We start from the raw sequence: 18,309 nt of genomic DNA on the forward strand, positions 1-18,309 counted from the left end.
CCCACTGCTCCCTGGACCATGCTTTTTTTTGAGGAATCTTGGCATTTAAAAAACCCATCAGCTGGGACAAAGCTTCAGTGTTCCAAGGCTTGAGCAGGGATGGGGAAGGGTGGGTGGATGGGATTCAGTTCAGTTCAGCTAAGATTTTAATGCAAACCTATTTAATGCACACTTCTAGAATAATATGTGAATTGAAACACAGCTATTCTTCAAAATCCACACGCCTGAATTTTGCAGTGAAGTTCTCCAACCAAAGAACGCATCACAAAATGCACATCTTAGGAAGAAAGTGTGGATAAGAATGCATGCCTTACTGGAAATATGTATGTGTGTGTGTGTGGGGATTTTATTTGCTTGCAAAAATCTGCATATTAGACATAATTGTATGTAGAAACGAACATTCAAATGCTGGTTAATTTTTGTGAGGACTTTTTACGGGGGGCGGGGGTTGCAAAATGATTTGGAAAGGTGGTGGACTGAATATTGGAAAAATGAGAATCGGAGAGAAACCAAAACTGTCTGTCCTTAGCCTTGAGTGTGAGCTTCCTTATACCCATTCTCTATCTTTCGCTAATCACACTTAATGCACATTATGAAATAAATTCCTTTTAGAAGGCATATTTATCAATAACATTTAGAGGCACAAAAATAACTCCGTTCAGATGAAAGCTGAGGACCAACATGTCACCCAGCAATTGTGATAGGGAAATCTGAAAGCAAGGTTGCCATGGAGATTAGTTCTCTGGCCTCTGATCCAACAGGTTAAAGCCATTTAGTTCAGCAATATGCAATCCACAGTGGATGCCATGCAGCTGTCAAGTACTTTGCCTCCGCTAATGGGAAAATAACTTAAAAATTAACAGCATGCTTAACTTTAAATCAGATGTATGGGAAGCACTTTGAAACAGTTGAAATAGGTGACCTGTAGGGCTGGTGCTTTTACAGAAAGACTGTAGATTAGAGCTGTTTAAAACAACTATATCTCTTCAATAACGGAAGTTACGGCATTTGCTTTAATTTTGGGAAAGGCTTGAGATTTAAAAAATATAAAACAAAATGTTGTGATTCCTCATGTGACCATTTTTTGCCTACCCCAAGGGTATCTAGGAACAGTTTTGGGGCGTTAAAAACCGGGGGGCGGATGACTTGGTGGGTGAATTGCTATACTGGTTTCAGATTCATTGGAACTGAGAATGTTCAGTACTACCCAAAGGGACTTGTGTAATAACAAACAGAGGATGTTACATTCAATTACCATTTGGTTTCCACAAAAAAACCCATGTTTTGTTTTGCTATCTGATGTGGCTGAAGCAAATGCGATGAATTACATAAGTAGTTTTGTAACTAACTTCAGTGCATTCTGCATCAAAAACAATGCAGAAAATGTAATTATTTACATAATAATTTGTGTACTAAAGGATTGGTGATAGTGAATACCGCTCATATTTGCTTGTGTGGTTTCGGTTCCTGGCCTTGGATGAACATGTGAATTGCAGCCATTTCTGCCTGACAGGAGTGAGCCAGCAATAAATCACAGTCATAATGATCACAGGAACTAATTCCTGGTAAAAACAAAATAAAAAATTCTTTCCAGTAGCACCTTAGAGACCAACTGAGTTTGTTCTTGGTTCAGAAGAAGTGTGCATGCACACGAAAGCTCATACCAAGAACAAACTCAGTTGGTCTCTAAGGTGCTACTGGAAAGAATTTTTGATTTTGTTTTGACTATGGCAGACCAACACGGCTACCCACCTGTAACTAATTCCTGGTAGTTCTTGCCCTATGGATCAGTTGCTGAGACTAAAGGTCCCTACCTCCTCACAGCTGTCTATGTCTGCTCCTGCTAAGGGCTTTCCCCAAGCAATCAGAGACTAGGCCTGCATGCTTGTCTATGCTCCTCCTACTTCGTGCCTCTTCTGGTTCCAAGAGACCGTGGGGAGGGGAGACACCCATGACTTTTCACCAGCCTGACTCACCTCTGCCTCTTGACATCCCCTGCTTTGGCCTCTGCCTCTGATTCTGGACTTCTCTCTACCATAGACTCTCCCATCTCCTTAAGCCCAGCCTGATACATCTTCAGCTTCCCACACCTCCTCTTCCCAGTCTCCTCCCTTTTCTCCCTCTGACCACTTCTGGTTGTCCCACCACTACTCCACGGGCTCTGAGCCTCCTTCCTTTGGTAGGTCCCCACCTGGTTGCTCCCACCACTCCTCTGTGCCCAACCAGTCCATGACACTGCCCCATTTCCAAGGGAGTTCTGCAACACCACTATTTTATATATGAGTGAGACAAGGAAGCCAGCACTGGTTGAGATTGAAGAGCCATGCTTAAAGGCAAAAAAAAAAAGGAGAAGACCAGCATTGTGAATCTTTATGGAGTAGATGGAACCGAACCCCTTTGTACTTTTCTGTGAAGTTGCTTCCATTGCCGAGGAGGCAACTGGCTTTTTATCTTCCTCTGCATACAGCATGAATTGGAAACTCCAGGGGAATTTCTAGCTCTCTAGCATTTTCTCTCCTTATTTTGAGGGGGTTGGGGGTTGGCTGAGAATGCAAACCAGGGTCCAATGGTGACCTCTTGGTCATTGTTTAAACCCCACCAACCTGAATAATTTTTTTTATCTGGACAGGTGCTTTAGTGGGAAGGCTTTGAGGGCAAGGTGGAAGAAAAGGAACATTTAATTGTTTAAAAATGAGAACTCCTAGAGCTTTTGTGTTTTAGCACACATTGTCTTCGATAAGCTGCTTTATAATTTCACAGTGACAGTTAAATTGAGGCACCATGTTACCTTAGTTACGCAGTTTACTTCAAACAATAATAGCTTAAATAGCAGCATGATTATATGACAGCAGGCAAGGAACCATAAAGTGACCTTCTAGATGTAAATGCAGATCAAATAGTTGGGCAGGGGGATGTGCGTAGGAAGGAATTACTGACATACTTAGGCACAGATACCTTCTTGGGTGTTGATGGCATGCATTTCACAAAGAGCCATGAAAATTAGTGCTGTTCTGTAATGTAAATGTAAAAGAGCTTGTGCTGTAGTTCACTTAGTGCATTAACATTTATTTATGTAAAATATTTTTCAGCCTGTCCTTCACCACAACATGATTTCAGGATGGGGAACAGTGAACATTTAAAACAATAAGCCAAAGCACAATTACGAATAAGAAAAGTGGGTTAAATTAACAAAGAATTCAATAACAATAGTGATAAACACACAAACACAAGCCTGCTGGAAGAGGAGAGCTTTCAAGTGATGCTGAAAACACATCAGAATTAACACTAGCCTTACATCAAAGGGGAGTGTACCCCATAAGTGAGGCACGATTGCAGAGTAAGCTGTCTCCCAGGATTGAACCTAGTACTTTTTACATGCAAAGAAAGTATTCTGCCACGGAAGAGTGACAGTCCTTTTCCTAACAGCCATTCTGAAACTTGAGTTCCCAGATGTTCTGGGGCTAAAACTCCCATCATTCCTACCCAACCTGGTCGGCGGTCAGAGATGATGGGAGTTGTAGTCCAATAACATCTGGGGACCGGCTTCCAGTTCCGCTCTGCCTTAGTGGAGGCAGCTCCCACGACAGCAGGAGATCTTTGGCGAAGGAAAAACAAGGATGATTGAGGGTAATGATCCTTGCAAATTTCCCCCAGGGACAGGGGGAAATGGGCTTCACTTGCAGTTTGTCTAGGTCAGGGGTAGGCAACCTAAGGCCCGTGGGCCAGATGCGGCCCAATCGCCTTCTCAATCCGGCCCACAGACGGTCCGGGAATCAGCGTGTTTTTACATAAGTAGAATGTGTCCTTTTATTTAAAATGCATCTCTGGGTTATTTGTGGGACATAGGGATTAGTTCAGTCCTCCCCCAATATGGTCTGGCCCACCACATGGTCTGAGGGATGGTGGACCAGCCCACAGCTGAAAAAAGTTTACTGCCCTCCAGTCCTTAAAGGTCACCACCACCCTGTTGTATATCTTGTCATATGGGAGAAATGTTATATTGCTGATGTTTTCTGCTCGTACGAGGTCTCTAATAGCGTGGTCAATTTTCATCCGAATATTGCCTTCCCTTTGTCTCTGCCTTGAATGGTATCCGTAATTATCAAAGGTTATAAAAACCAGTTTGTATTTATTTAAAGTTAGATTCCATCCATTCTGCAGAGATTTAGCGGGCGTCTTTTTGGATTGTATAGAATATTCACTAAATCCCACAGCCCTCTTGTGTAAGGTTGACCGCTTGGGCACCAAGAGATCCTTTCGCTTTTCCGGGGCTTTGCTTGGCGTTAACGTACATTCTGTCATATTTTGGAGCACTGAGGGAGTCTTTAGCTTTTCCGCGGCTTCATTTGGAGGCAGTATGAGTTCTGCTGTATTTTGGGACACAGCCGCAGATTGATTTATTGGGGTACTTGGTTTTTGGATTTTTTCCTTTATTATTGTGGAAGAATTCTTTGTCATGGAGTCCTCCAGCAATTTGAAGAGTTTTGAGAAGTTCATTTTCCTGCACTGAGAGTACAGATTGCCAGAGCGGCGGCCCATTTTAATGTTTTTGGTCTTTTTCTTTTTTTGTGTTTGACGTTTCCTCCTTAAGAATGATTTCCTGGCTACGTGGGTACTTTTCGTCTGACCTGTTATGGGGAGATTTAATTCCCTAAATTCAGTGTCTGGTTGTGACTTATCGCTGTTAGGGGCATTGCTGCTTGTTTCATGAGGTAGAAACATTTCTTGACTCTTAATTAGTTCAACTAAGGTGGAGAGGAGGCCCAGGCTCTCTGACAGAAAGTCTTTGACTGACTCAAGGTCTTTGCTTATCTGTGCAGAGTAGTTGCTGAGCAAATCTTCAAACATCCCAACTATGATATAACGAAGATTGTCCATAAATTGTAGCCCGGTGCTGCCTTGTCGTTCTTCTGAATCACACGAATGAAAACCCCTTAAGTTCTCTCCAGAAGGGGGGGGGGGTATAATGGCTGTGTTTGACTCATTTTCGGAGCTCCCAAGTGGCAATCCCTGCTCCTGGGCTGGATCTTGATCTGAGCAGGCAGCTTGATCCTCGTACCCCTTGTTAGCCAGCTCCGCTTGTTGCAACTCAGTTGCCAGGTCTATTACAGCCCCTCTATCATCTATTTTATCCTCTCTCCTATCCCAGAGGTGGTCTACAGACCATTCGTGTGGGTGGGGGAGGGGATTTTCTAAATTTCCACATCCTTTTTTTTCCAACTGGAAAAAAGAGGGGATCTTGGTCTGCTTTTTATTTGGAGGGATATCCTTGTCACATAAGGGTAATATGCCCAGTTCTTTATAGCATTGCCTTGTCAGAACCATGACTAATTTCAAGGTGGTCAGAGCGACTTTAACGAGTTCACGGTTAATCTGACGGGCTGCAAGGAGGGGGAAAGATTTAAAGTTCCTTCTAACAGCGTCCTCCTAGCAACTCCCGGAATTTTTTGCTGAATTTTTTGCATTCAGTGCAAGTTTCCTCGATCCTCACTGGGCAGTGGTGTTTAAATCTGTTACTCCACAGTATTCACAATACCCCCCCTTTAACTTTTGCAAACTTTTGGGCTCTCCTAAGGATGCTGATGCCCCCCTCTTGTTTCTTGGGGGTCCCATTTTGGCTCCAGTCATATCACCTTGATACTCACCACCTGAGCTCAACAGTGGTGTTTAAATCTGTTACTCCACAGTATTCACAATACCCCCTTTTTAACTTTTGCAAACTTTTGGGGCTCTTGTTTCTTGGGGGGTCCCATTTTGGCTCCAGTCATATCACCTTGATACTCACCACCTGAGCTCAACAATAAAGGGAGTGATATGCCCCATGTATTGTTTTGGCACTGTAACGAATCAGCCTTAAGTCAGTGGATTTTCAGAAACCCCCAGTGTGTCAAGAGTTAGCATTCACTCTGTTTGAATGGCAGTTCGCTCGCGGGAGGCAGGACATTCCGCACTTTAAAAGGAGGGAGCGGCCGTTGGTCAATGGAGAAGAGGGAGTGAGTGAGTGGTGACTGGAAGAAGGAGGGCGTGGGGCCAGGATAGTCGTGGGTAGGTTAGGATAGGTTGAAGATGAGTAGGTGATGCTGAAAGAAAGAGTTTACGCTGTAATGAAACTAAGCTTATAAATGATTGAATTGCTGAAACCGTTATGTTCTGAAAGAAATAAAGACTTGTTATTGTTGTGCTAAGAAAGTATCGTTGTTTATGTGGTCCAGCGAGTTATTTATGCTCATGAGGAGGTGAACTCAGGGAAAAGGACAAAACTGACCTGCAGGGTGATAGTTTGTGTCTTGGAGTTTCACTCAGGAGGGGCTAGCGGGCGGAAACCTTGGTAATGCCACAGAGTTGCTAAGAGGGCTTAGCTAACTGATACAGTGGGGGATCTAGAGAGAGAGAGAGACCCTGAACTGTAGGCCAAGAGGAGTTTAAACCCTGAAGCCCAGAGCAGAGGATATAACCGGCCACGGCAGCTGGACAAGAAAACTCCCGTTACTAAGAGATTCCCAGATTATAAATAAAAGGGGATTGACATCACAGATGGACCTCAGAGGGACAGGTGGGGGTAGATTGAAATTTGACCCAGAACACCTGATTAGAAATTCACTTAGTAACAAGGGGAGAGTGTGAAGGGGAGGTTCGTCGCAGACACCCAACAATATATCTGAAAAGTCATTCAAAGCCATTCAAAGTTTTCCTGATTTTGCATATGTACTGTAGGTCTGAGAATCAACCAATTTTACTTCAACAGAAGCAGAAGTGTCTCCTAGAAGCATTTACTGGGTAACATAAACTAATCTTTAATAATAATAAATCTCACATAATTGGGTTCTTCAGCTTCTTTTGATTAGCCAGCCTACAGATTCTTCTATTTGTAGATAAAGTAATCACTACAAAGTGGAGAAAGGTGAAGAATTATACTGAGGACAAATATTACACACACACAAGCCTACATATATCATTCAAGCAAGAACATTGATTTCAGTGTGTGCAACTACAGAATTCAATTTAATTTCCCATTGGTACTTTACATTAGTAGATAATGATTTTGAACCTCTTCCAAGGAGAATTTTCTTCCCCATCGTCTTTGTTTTGGTGCTATTTATTGCTTCATCAAATATGTTGTTCAGAGATATTCAAAGAGGTATTACACCACAACATGAGAATCACTGCACCCACTCACAATCTCTTTCGACCCCACCTCCCATTTTACATTAAGTGAAAGTTTTGAGCAGTGAGGTGGTTTCTGTGAATCCTTCACTAATGCCTTTCCAGAAAATGTTTTCTTTGCTCCCTAAATTATTGATCGGGCTATTAAAGGTCTGAAATAAAACTTTAATTAGTCAGTAGAGGCTTTGCAAAGTGTGACCTGCTAGAATCATGCGAATGTATGTGAGCAGAGATACCCATCTGACTAGAGTGCTTGCCACCAGGCAAATGAAAAACACTCAGCCCTGAGAGCAAGAAAACAAAGATCAGTTGAATATTTGTATTGCTTTGGCAAAGATGCTTTCTAGGTGCCTGAGGAAGGTGCATTTATAAAGTGCAATGAGAGATTATCTAACTTATTTGCTCTGATGCTTTGCATTTGTGTTTTGCAATTGCTATTGGGAGTACACTTTCCTGGTTTTACTGGTCATGGCCGATACATTCAGTTTATGTAATCTGAACAAGGCCGTCTCATCCAGAGGGGCTAGTGGCGCACCGTGCCAGGGCGCCGGCCCCCTCAGGGGCACCCCCGCAAGCCCGCCGGCATACCGGGCGCTCCCCTCCCCAACCCGCCCCCACCCCCATGGGCGGGCTGGCGGCCGGGCGCTCGCGAGCCGGCAGCGCATTCGCTGCCGCCCATGCCACTCCTGGGTGGGCTGCGAGCTGGCTGCCCTCGCCTCCCATCCCGGGAGCACTGGAAGGGCGCGCAGACCCCCCGCACCGCTCCAGCACCACGCCCCTCATCCCCCGCTCGCCCCCTTTCCCCTTTCTTGGGGAAAGCATATATGCCGCTTGGGGTTCCATGGTGGAAGAATGATGATCTATAAATGTAAGAAAATAAATGAATTGAACTGAATATGTTGGAGTACTTGGACTAGAAACAGTTACTGTTTACCAAAAAGGTATATATATTTTTTGTGTGTAGATGTTTCTTCCTTGTTGCCATGGCAGCTGCTACTCCAGCTCTCCTTGACTCTTTTAAACACCTGTTAATCCTCTGACCTTTTCTACAAATGGGATCACCTGCAGTGAGGGCAGACAGTTTGCAGAAGGATGGTGTATCCTTCACTCTTTGGAGAACGGCAATTCCTGCTGGGCTCCTGCCCCTGTTTCTAATTATTTCGTTGGCATTACATCTTGAGGGAATTGCCAATTAATTTCCCAGAAAGATCCTCTCTTTATAAGTCAAAGGAAAATTGTCTCAACAATTTTCTTTCTTTCTCATAATAAGGGAAGTCTCCCAGTCTCTTCAGTGACACATCCTTGAACGGGAAAGCATTGTCGGGAATGAATTTTCAGGACATCCAAATATTGGATGTGTTATGGATAGCTCAACCTGATGGCTCTGAAACCTCTATAGATAACTGGCATATTTCTCAAAAAATGCCTAAACTTACTTGAAAATGTGTGGCAATACCAGCTGAAGTCTCAGATACCAAAGGGCAATGCTGAATAAAATTTATGGTGGTTGACTGGGGGGGGGGGGTTAATGACTCAGCTGGATCCTGAGGCCTCCACACGAGTAGGAAAATTAGGCAAAATTGTGCAAATTCTCATTTTCATCCTTAATATGAGTGACAGAATCTAATATAACATTGGTCCTGAAAGACCTACATTGGCTTTCAGTACGTTTCTGAGCACAATTCAAAGTGTTGGTGCTGACCTTTAAAGCCCTAAACGGCCTTGGCCCAGTATACCTGAAGGAATGTCTCCACCCCCATCATTAGCCCGGACACTGAGATCCAGTGCCGAGGGCCTTCTATCGGTTCCCTCACTGCGAGAAGCAAAGCTACAGGGAACAAGGCAGAGGGCCTTCTTGGTAGTGGCATCCGCCCTGTGGAACGCCCTCCCATCAGATGTCAAGGAGATAAACAACTATCTGATTTTTCGAAGACATCTGAAGGCAGCCCTGTTTAGGGAAGCTTTTAATGTTTGATGTTTTATTGTGCTTTTAATAATGTTGAGACCCACCCAGAGTGGCTGGGGAAACCCAGCCAGATGGGCGGGGAATGAATGAATGAATGAATGAATGAATAATTATTTTCCTGGAACAGAATTTGGATGACCTTTACCTAGATTTTTTTAAAGGCTTGGGATACATACATCCTTCTTTGTTGTGTAGGTTTTTTTTTTTTTTTTTTAAGCCAGAAGGCACAGTAATCAGTGTAGAAATTCAGTTCCTGAGACCACAATCCCATACACACGTCCCTGGGAGTATGCCCCACTGGACTCAGAAATGGTTTGCATCTAATATTAATCCAAACCATGGCTTAGCATGAATGTGAAGGCTCCCAGAGAGGAGATCATGTCTGTTGTTGCACTCCTACCGTCCTGCTTGCCCTGCACTGCTGTGAATTAAGTCATGGTTTGGCTTGGTGTGTCATCCAAACACAAACTCATGGTTTGTCTCACTCCAGACAAACCATGAGCTGTAACCAATATTTTTTTCTTGGTTTTACAGCAACTGGTTGTTTGGAGGCAGCAGTAGCAGGACTGGAGGAGGGGCAAAGTGGCCGCAATTCCCTCCCCCTAGTAATGATGTGCAAGCCAGCTTAGTAAATGTGCCTTATTCGCTTTGACTTAGCTATGCGCAGGCTTGCGCTAGGAGCTCCCTGTCTACAGCTGTGTGCTCTGTATTCAAATTTCTGTCGCACAATAGCTCCAACCTTAAAGACTTTCCAACATCTGCCCTTTTGTGTTTCCTACGCTATCAGCAAACCACCTTATCAGCAAAATAACAGGAACAATATGTTTTCCGTGCACTTAATTAATTATGTTTTCATATTCAACATCAGATAACTTAAACTGCAGTGAAAACAAAGAATTTTAAGTAGGGTGTTCTACACAGTGTGACGGAGGAAAGGAAGCCCTTAAGCAGTTTACTTAATGGAGTTTCAAATTCCTAATTTTGTTAAAATCCCACGGGCACATAGCATAAGAGACACTAATGTGAGCCACTATGTAATTAGGGCTAATAACTAGTCTTTGGTGTGGGGGAGGGGCGGTAGGGGAATAACTGCGGATCCAGCTGGCCCTCTTACACCTGCAAGAAACAGATGATTTCCTCCGCTGAAAACTAACAGGCTAATGACAGTATGGAATTGAACGAAAACATTAATTAATTCCCTGTAACAGAACGCAAGGAAGGAGCCCACCAATTAAGAGGGGTTGTTGTGTGCAACTTAAATTACGCTTCATTGTTATCTTACACACCAACGGCTCAGAAATCTTGCATCGGATGAGTTGTGTGAATTGTGACATCTCCCTCCTTTGTTTTGAAGTAAGACTTTATATAAGTTTTTCATACTACAATAAAAAACAGCTACAAAAAATACAAAGAGAATAAATAGAAGGCAGAGTCCTATCTTATGGATAGTTCTTAGCCACAGAAGGTCCTTCCCAGCTCTCATCTGGGATATTTGATTTCTCCTCCCAGATCGACATCCCCCCCCAGCTCCTCCACCAACCATCTCCCTCATTGGTGTGTTCAGGGCTCTATTTACCCGGGCGCCAAATTCTGGGGGGCGGCAAATATATACCTACTGTATACCGGTTCCTCTCTCTCGGCGGCGGTGAAAAGCAATGGAGCGAAACTCCTCGCCCCCATCCTCTGTCGCTCTGTTGCTCTGTAGCGTCAAATATTCCTGGCGAGTCATTGTTACAGGTGAGCCATTTCCCCCCTGGAAAAAAAGTCGACAATTTTGGCTTTCCCCCTCCTCCAAAAAGCTGGACAACTTTGAGTTCCCCCCCCTAAAAATGTCAACAACTATGGGGGCGCCGTTTAGATGTTTGCAACCCTGTGGCGCATATGCTAAATAATACCTAGGCTAGCCCAACCATTAGCTGCTTCTGCAGTCATTTATTGTTCTGTGGGGCCTTGGCACTCAAGTTTCTAATAAACCTTCTGTATACGTACTAAAGAGATATAGGAAAAGAGACTTTTGTTGACTTTAGGGCAAAATTGAAATGAACTTCATTTCCGGTGTTTAATAGTTCTCTTTTGAGACTGAAAAAGTATCACTACTGTTATTACTGTGAATCGCTCTTGTGGCCCACTTACGGTGTAATTTTTATATTTCCATGATCACATTCATTGACTGGATGCTTCGGGTGGGGCTAGCCTAGGTATTATTATTATTTTATTATTTATTGAATTTGTTGTTGTTGTTGTTGTTCAGTTGTTCAGTCGTTCAGTCGTGTCCGACTCTTCATGACCCCATGGACCAGAGCACGCCAGGCACGCCTATCCTTCACTGCCTCTCGCACTTTGGCCAAACTCATGTTAGTAGCTTCAAGAACACTGTCCAACCATCTCATCCTCTGTCGTCCCCTTCTCCTTGTGCCCTCCATCTTTCCCAACACCAGGGTCTTTCTAGGGAGTCTTCTCTTCTCATGAGGTGGCCAAAGTACTGGAGCCTCAACTTCAGGATCTGTCCTTCTAGTGAGCACTCAGGGCTGATTTCTTTGAGAATGGATAGGTTTGATCTTCTTGCAGTCCATGGGACTCTCAAGAGTCTCCTCCAGCACCATAATTCAAAAGCATCAATTCTTCGGCGATCAGCCTTCTTGATGGTCCAGCTCTCACTTCCATACATCACTATTGGGAAAACCATAGCTTTAACTATACGGACCTTTATTGGCAAGGTGATGTCTTTGCTTTTTAAGATGCTGTCTAGGTTTGTCATTGCTTTCCTCCCAAGAAGCAGGTGTCTTCTAATTTCGTGACTGCTGTCACCATCTGCAGTGATCATGGAACCCAAGAAAGCGAAATCTCTCACTGCCTCCATTTCTTCCCTTTCTATTTGCCAGGAACTGATGGGACCAGTGGCCATGATCTTAGTTTTTTTGATGTTGAGCTTCAGACCATATTTTGCGCTCTCCTCTTTCACCCTCATTAATAGGTTCTTTAATTCCTCCTCACTTTCTGCCATCAAGGTTGTGTCATCAGCATATCTGAGGTTGTTCATATTTCTTCCAGCAATCTTAATTCCGGTTTGGGATTCATCCAGCCCAGCCTTTCGCATGATGAATTCTGCATATAAGTTGAATAAGCAGGGAGACAATATACAGCCTTGTTGCACTCCTTTTTCAATTTTGAACCAATCAGTTATTCCATATCCAGTTCTAACTGTAGCTGAATTTATATACCACCCTATACCCAGAGCTCTCAGGGAGGCTCACAGAAAAGATCAACATAAAAACCACAATATAAATACCAGTAAAAAAAATAAAAACAGCAACCCAATAACACCCCCCCCAAAAGAGCCAAATTTTAAAAAGATATACGGTAGCCTAGGTAGGACATTTCCCTCCACTCTCCAAACACACTTCAAGTATACAATTGGAAGAATATGTGTAATCCCATTTTTTTCTGGTTCATGTCTGTAACAATTAAGATGCAAGAATATTTGGATGACACACTTTATATGGAAACAAAATAGAAAATTCTTTCCAGTAGCACCTTAGAGACCAACTGAGTTTGTTCTTGGTGTGAGCTTTCGTGTGCATGCACACTTCTTCAGATATATGGATTATCCTTCCTTGCCCTGACTATCTCTGCAAACATGAGGTCTAGAAACTTAACATGGAAAACTCCCTGCATTTAACCTGCAGACCATATAATATCTGTTTATGAGTTAAATCTTTGTTATCGCTAAATTCAGCGAGGCATACTCAACTGTACCACAGTAATTTAGAAGCCATTGTTTACCTTTGGATGTCCTTTAACACTGATTGTTTTTCAGCTTCGTGATCTTCTGACTGCTGAGTAAAAACAGTTTTATGCAGTTGTTTCCCTATTTTTACCATGGCCAATTTAATTTTAATTATACTGATGCTTTAATAGGGGATTTCCACAATGCTGGATAGGCATGCCAAATATCTATCAATCAATAGATACCGTATTGGCCTCAATATACCGGTAAGTCTCACCCCCCCCCCCAAATTCTGTCCGTGAAAAGTTAAAGTGTGGCTTAAATTTGCGACCTTACAAAAATTGGCTTTTATGATATCGTTTTATGATATCATATGATATACTCACAAGCCTCTTTATATTTTAACAGCTCAAACTTCAATGATGATGAGCATAGTACAGGGGTCAGCAAACATTTTCAGCAGGGGGCCGGTCCACTGTCCCTCAGACCTTGTGGGGGGCCGGACTATATTTTGAAAAAAATAATAATGAACGAATTCCTATGCCCCACAAATAACCCAGAGATTCATTTTAAATAAAAGCACACATTCTACTCATGTAAAAACACCAGGCAAGCCCCACAAATAACCCAGAGATGCATTTTAAATAAAGGGACACATTCTACTCATGTAAAAACACACTGATTCCCGGACCGTCCACGGGCCAGATTTGGAAGGCAATTGGGCTGGATCTGGCCCCCGGGCCTTAGATTCCACCTAAACATTAGGAAGAACTTCCTGACAGTAAGAGCTGTCCGACAGTGGAATTTGCTGCCAAGGAGTGTGGTGGAGTCTCCTTCTTTGGAGGTCTTTAAGCGGAGGCTTGACAGCCATCTGTCAGGAATGCTTTGATGGTGTTTCCTGCTTGGCAGGGGGTTGGACTGGATGGCCCTTGTGGTCTCTTCCAACTCTATGATTCTATGATTCTAACTGAAGTAATAGTTTGCTCATATATCGGATATATACTGCCCTGAGCTCTTTCTGAGGAAAGATGATTTATAAATAAAATAAAATAAAAACAATTAAAATAAGGAACATTAGAAGTTGGAGCTACAGAGACCATCAAAACTTCAAAGTTAGAGGAAAAACTGGCAGATCACCCATAAGCATTTTTTTTTGGTAGGGTTTGCAAGTAATTTAGGGATTTTGAAGGAAACAAGTCTAATTTTGATAATAAGGTCTGCCTTTTCAAAATAAAAAAATAACACAATAGTATCTTTCAAGACAAGTTCTTCTCGCCCTCTTTTCAGATTGTAGCATGCTGTGATATTCCCCTTATTGAATATGCCATCGCTCCTTCCAGTTTCCCTTGTGTTTTGCTAGATTTACTGCTTCTAGGCTACGTATTACTGCTAAATTCCCTTAAAACAGTATCATTTCTTGGCTGTTATGAAAGTGTGCCATTATTTTTAGACTTGCTAATTGTGCACACACATGAGGTTGATTTTCTTAAAATGTTCATCACTCTGCTACATGTGTTGGCAGGGAAAAGCAGTCTCTTTACTTGCATGAGGCTGGAAGCCAGGATGCTCTGGTTTCACTTGCATGGTAATAGGTACCGTTCAGATTAGCCACTTCTGCATTGGTTTGGGGACGATGGAATTTCTTCTGATATTTCTCAGAAGGATTTTGCACATTGCTATTTAGGGCACAATCCATGTTAGAGTTAAACAATTCCAAATCCATTAATTTGAAATGTGCTATATTTAAAAATGCAATCTTATATCTTTCTTTGGAGAAATAAGTCCCATAATTCAAGCGGATGGGACGGCCGGTAATGCTGGAGTCCTGCTCCCACCGCGCTGTGAAAAGGGTCCGCTGGCCACGATCTGAAGGTTTTAGCTTGTGAGTTCGGATTGTTGTTGCCTCGGAAGTTCTCTGCGAGCGTCTGTGAGTTCCAAAATGTTCCGGAAAATAAGAAGAACTAAACTAAAGAGTGGCCAAAAACTAGATGGCCAAATAAAAGGTTTCTCAAAACAAAAATGAAATAAATACAACGGAGACTGCAGTCTGGTGAAGGAGCCTACCGCTACCCTGCGTGGTTGGTTTTAGTTTCTCTTTCTCTCTGTGCTTGCCACGCAACGATGTTCTTACTCGGCTTGCCTCGCCCCGGCCATTTCTCCATCTACAGCTTCACGGCAGAGCCAACCAAACATCAACAAGGTGGCCACAGCTTTAAGACTTAGCCCATTCTTTATTGAAGACCCTCTCGGCCACATCAATAAAATCACTGCATTCTCAACATGCCCATCTCAAGGAAGCCTCCCAATGTGCATGGAAGCCAAGGATTTGCCACCCCACTCCAATAAGAAAGATTGACTTCCTTATTCCCACCAGCCTCTCCCTGACTGCCTGAATGTCATGTCATGGAATGTGGCTGGATGGGGCTCTAAACAAGAGGATAGGGAAGTCCTGGACTTCCTCACAAAATTTCATATTATTGGCTTGCCTCGCGCTTTCTCCACACCACAAACAGGGAGCGGCCGCTATTTATTAAAGGGTCAACCAACGTCATAACAAGCATAACAACCAATTACAGTCCTGTTACCGTGCTAAGTTTAGGCGGGAAGAAGACTAACGACCGTTACCTTATTTAAAGTTAGAGCGCCTTTTTTACCCGCGGAAGGATCCATGCAGTGAGCTGCCTGTCGGATCCTTTTTTACCTTCCTTCCAAGGCGGAAGGATATAATAAAGTAAACATAAATAAACATAAATAACCACAGGTGCAAAGGCACCTATGAAACATATTCCACCCCCACCTCCCGGTAAGTGGGTATAAGCTACAATCTGATACAGGCTACCTGTCTTCTTAGTAAGACTTTTGTGCAAAAATGTTATGCAGGCAATCACTAATTTGCATGGGGGTTGTGTTCTGGGTAATTATGTGTAACGCCTCCGTCCCCCCACCCCGCTCCCATCATGCTCTTTTACGCCCTCTTCCGGGTCTGAACATGTCCTGTGCATGCACGGTCATGCCATCTTTGAATGCATGCAAAATAGGCGGGGGGGGGGGGGTTTGCCTGTATATTGCCTTAACTTTGCAATTTAAATCAAGGGGATGTTGAAGTGGTTACATCTGTCTGTATTGTGCCCGTAGAATATTTCTTTCTGTGTGAGCAGCCTGGGTCGGATGTGGTGACAATAATTATGCATGCACTGAATGGGTAACAAATGAGAAAAAAACCAACATTTTATTGCTTATGGCTCACAGTTTGGTGTGATGAAAAGGAAGGATCTAGTCATCAAGGAGCCCAGCTGCTGGCCAATACCAATATCCTGGCCTGCATGATGCCACAACATTGATGGGGAGTGGCAGGAATCTCAGGCTTGCCACACTACAAATTGATACTGTGGGCCAAACCTGCCCTGAGTGCGTAACATACATACTAGCTCCTGAACTCAACTGGGACAATGGCAGTCATGGCAAACTGAGGACCTAATGTCTACCTGTCCCTTAGGACTCTCCCTAGGCCACTCCTGTTCCCCAGTTGTACCTTCCTTGAGAGTTTTTGCTCGGATGGAATTTGCCCTTGAACCTTGATAATGCCTTGTGATCAAGGACAGAGATGGGTGTGTGATGGTGTGTGGGCAAAATTTATATTCATTGGTCTCAGTTGGTGTGAAATTTACTTTATATTACTATTCACTTAATAAGCAATCTGGGACGTGGGTGGCGCTGTGGGTTAAACCACTGAGCCTAGGGCTTGGCGATCAGAAGGTCGGTGGTTTGAATCCCTGCGACGGGGTGAGCTCCTGTTGCTTGGTCTCTGCTCCTGCCAACCTAGCAGTTCAAAAGCATGTCAAAGTGCAAGTACATCAATAGGTACCGCTCTGGCAGGAAGGTAAACAGCGTTTCTGTGCTCTTGTCTGGTTTGCCAGAAGCGGCTTAGTCATGCTAGCCACATGACCCAGAAGCTGTACGCTGGCTCCCTCGGCCAGTAAAGCGGGATGAGCGCCGCAGCCCCAGAGTCATCCGTGACTGGACCTAAGTGTCAGGGGTGCCTTCACCTTTAATAAGTAGTCTAATTACACTTATTATATATATATATATATATATATATATATATATATATATATATATATCAATATATCATTTTTATTTAGTTTCCATTTAGTTATATACATTCACACCATCATTGTCCACTTTACCTCCCTGGCTCTTTAGAGCCTATCAACTTCCTTCCTTCCCGCCTCACGACTTTCAAAATTAACCTTTGTATCGTTGCATTTTGTACATTTTCCAATTCTATTTACACTCATTACAAAATGGCTCAAAATTTAAATATAGAAAGGTAGAAAACGTCTCATTACAAGTCTTCAGAGAACCCTGCTAGTGATGTTAGTTGCTTACAATAATCTTTCAAATATCGCATAAATTTGCTCCAGTTTCTTTTGGAATACTTGATCATGCTGGTTTCGGATTTTTCCTGTCAGCTTCGCCAGTTCTGCAAAGTCCATCATCTTCATCTGCCACTCTTGTTTCGTTGGTACTTCCTGTTGTTACCAATTTTGGGCTAAAAGAATTCTTGCCGCAGTTGTTAACTCATTATATTTAATGTTTAACTCATTATATACCATTCAATCTAATTACACTTATTTAAGCTCACGACGAGAAAGATCAATTTGCTTTCAATGCATTTGAATAAAACTATACCAAGCATTACAAAATTTTAATTACATTGGATTTTTTAAAAAAGCTAAAACTTATGTGAGCAAAAAGGTGAATTGGATCCAACACACTCATTTTTATAGACATTTCCTCCTAATACATGCATTTCTGCAAACATTGTTTGGCCGGAGAACTGCATCAAATTTATTTGATGAGTACGAATTTTGGAGGATAGTTGTGTTTCGGTTCTCGTTGCTTTGGAAAGTGTTGTTTGATATACTATTCTGCTTTAAAAGTGAACTGAATTGAATTGTTTCCCCATCCCTAGATATTGTAAAGAGGATCTGTGGCTGAACTGTAATATCACACTTAAAGACTGGCAGGAACCTTGCATTAGGAAGATATACAATAGTTGCTGTAAATTTCCATACCTGGATACTACAAGTAGGTTACCATTTACCATCTTTTCAGCCCCACCAACAAGGACTTCAGTTTTCTGAAACTGGTTTGTTTTGTTTGACAATCCTTTGGAACATACTGCTATCTTGTGGAAAGAGTGAGAAATGCAACTTAATAATTCTTGCGAGGGAGGGTTGTTCCACTGAGAGAATCCATTGGAGCATAAAGCACACTAATTTGGCAAAAATGGAAGGACAAATGAGAGTAGGAGAAGAAAAAAGGACACTAACAGGGTATGAATACAGTGACCAGTATTTGTATTTTATTTATTTATTTCATGAAATTCGTACAGCGCTTGATTGTAGAATTTCTCGAAGTGGTATTTTGCATCAGTAAACATTTTAAA

This window comes from Lacerta agilis, chromosome 9, assembly GCF_009819535.1.
Source record: "Lacerta agilis isolate rLacAgi1 chromosome 9, rLacAgi1.pri, whole genome shotgun sequence".
NCBI lineage: Eukaryota > Metazoa > Chordata > Lepidosauria > Squamata > Lacertidae > Lacerta > Lacerta agilis.